This window comes from Rhincodon typus, chromosome 35, assembly GCF_021869965.1.
Source record: "Rhincodon typus isolate 14 chromosome 35, sRhiTyp1.1, whole genome shotgun sequence".
In the NCBI taxonomy this organism is placed as follows: domain Eukaryota; kingdom Metazoa; phylum Chordata; class Chondrichthyes; order Orectolobiformes; family Rhincodontidae; genus Rhincodon; species Rhincodon typus.
The window spans coordinates 11,602,455-11,605,207 of record NC_063366.1 but is presented as its reverse complement, the minus strand read 5'-3'; positions in this window follow the sequence as shown (position 1 = coordinate 11,605,207).

Sequence of the window (2,753 nt, the reverse complement as noted above, 5' to 3'; positions counted from 1 at the left end):
AGCCTGCAGCACCGATACACCCTAACCCTACCACCAGTGACCACCAATCACCCACCATTCCACCTCCACCCACCCCCCTCTTCTTTACCTGCAGCTCCCCCTACCCCCACATCCAGTCCTGAAGAAGGGCAATACCCGAAACGTTGACTGCTCCTTTCCTCCAGATGCTGCCTGGCCCTGCTGTGTTCTCCCATCCTCCTGTTTGTTTCTGAACTTGTCCTGAGCAACGTTGCCCATTCTTCAGTACTGGGTGAACCTCTATCAATGTTCTAGCACAGTGTCTTCCTTCACATTCCCTTCACCGAAGATAAGCAACTCGACACGCTCCTGGGGAAGGAGAAGAGGAGGCGAAGTCCGGAATCTTCTATTGGATATTTTCAGGGAGCGGCTGAAATGTATCAAAGCAGTGTGCGTTCAGTGTCAGTGTATCAAATGGAACAGAAGGGCAAGGAACTGTAGATTGATGGCCTTGATCATTGCTGGCACAGAGGGAGAGAGAGAAGCAACAGTGAGAATTGTAATCCTGCATTTTTACGCACAGTTAACATGGGAAAAGGGAACAGGAGTAGGCCATTCAGCCCCCTTGAGACTGCTTTTTATTCAGTCAGTTATGAGACAAGGATAGCATTTATTGCCCATCCCTAATTGCCCAGGTAGTTAGTTAAGAGTCAACCACATTGCTGTGGGTCTGGAGTCACATGTAGGCCAGACCAGGTATGGATGGCAGTTTCCTTCCCTAAAGGACATTGGTGAACCAGATGGGTCTTTCCCGACAATCGACAATGGATGCATGGTCATCATTAGACTCTTAATTCCAGATATTTTGTTGAATTCAAATTCCACTATCTGCCGTGGTGGGATTCGAACCCAGGTCCTCAGAATGTTAGCTAAGTTTCTGGATTAATACCACTAGGCCATCGCCTTCCCCCCTAGAGGGGATGTATATGCTCTATCATTTCATACAATCATGGCCGATCTCATCGACTCCACTATCCTGCCCCTTCTCCATAACCCTTTAGCCCATTATCAATTAAAAATATAACTTCTCCCTAACTTTGTTCAAGACCTGCACCTCTGGGGCAGTGAATTTCACAGATTCACGACCCTTTGAGCGAAGGAATTCCTCTTCATCTCTGTTGTAAACCTGCCAGCTGTTAGTTCGAAGCAATGAGCCTCTCAAATCTGTGATCCTCCACTTCAATGCCGCACAATATAGCAAACAGAGACTTGATGGGATGATTATTTATTTATCAATGATTATTATTTGACGTTAACATGTTAAGACGACAGAAAGTTTTGTCAAAGAGGTGGGTAGGTCTTCGGGAGCATTGCAAAGGAGTTGAGAGAGGCACGGGGAGGTTCAGGGAGTGCATCACAGAGGCCACGCCACCAATGATGGAGGACTGAAGATTGAAGGCTGGAATTGGAGTATCTCGATGATCTCAAACGGTGGTCGGGCAGGTGGTGAGGGACGAGCAAGGCCTCTGACTGCCAGTGTAGGTCAGCAAACACAGGAATTTGGGATGAACGGTATTTGCTGCGATTGGGATGCAGGCCTCAAGATGATCTTAAGCTTTTAGGCCGTCTGGAGGTTGGGAGGCGGTGGGGGTGAGGGGGTGGGTCTGCGGGCGGCTGCAAATGCGTGGGAATAGAGGAAGCAAAAGTGTCGATCAGGGCTTCAACAGAGGCAGGAGTGGTGACGACTGTCAGAAAAGATTTTAACAAGGATGTTGCCAGGGTTTGAGCTACAGAGAGAGGCTGTATAGCATGGGGCTATTTTCCCCTGGAGCGTCAGAGGCTGAGGGGTGACCTTATAGAGGTTTATAAAATCATGAGGGGCATGGATAAGGTGAATAGCCTTTTCCCCAGGGTAGGGGTACCCCAAAACTAGAAGGGCATAGGTTTAAGGTGAGAGGGGAAAGATTTAAAAGGGAGCTGAGGGGCAACTTTTTCCACACAGAGGGTGGTAAGTGTATGGAATGAGCTGCCAGAGGAAGTGGTAGAAACGGGTACAATTTTAACATTTAAAAGGCATTTGGATGGGTACATGATTGAGAAGGGTCTAGAGGGATGTGGGCTAAATGCTGGCAAATGGGACTGGATTAATTTAGGATATCTGGTTGGCCTGGACGAATTGGACTGAAGGGTCTGTTGCTGTGCTGTACATCCCTATGACTCTGACAGTCTAGTTCCTCTAGATTCCAACCCAAAGTGAACTCTAAAAGAGCCACTATCGTCCAATTTTAACCTCAAGATAGAAACCTTTGCCATGGTGTTGCCAAGGCAGAGGGCGATGTCTGTGGCCCCTGGGTGGACAGGGGAGGCCTGAAGCTGGAATTCCCTCCTGGTCTATCCCAGATAGGCCGTCTCCAGGCACCCACAATGCTCCCCTCCCACCTACTGGGAGCTGGATACGGCCTGGAGATTCCCAGTAGGCCTCTGAAACTAGGGTTTTACACATTCAATCAGCTCTCCCTGCAGGGGGATAGAATATGAGCCGGGAATTGGATGGAGGTGAGAAATCACCATTGCCTGGTGCAATTTTAAACCCAATTACCTTCTGAGGGGGCCTAAAGATTAAGGCTTGTTCGTCACTCAGGATAGTCACTCGGGACGAAGAAAGAGGTCGGTGAATGACCTTGGCTGAAACTGTAAATGGCCGATGGGGAACTTGCTCGTCTTAGATGCGTGCAAAGTTGGCTCCGTTCCTCCGCTGCTTGGCAGCTATTGGAGATTATCAGGAGCTTGTAACT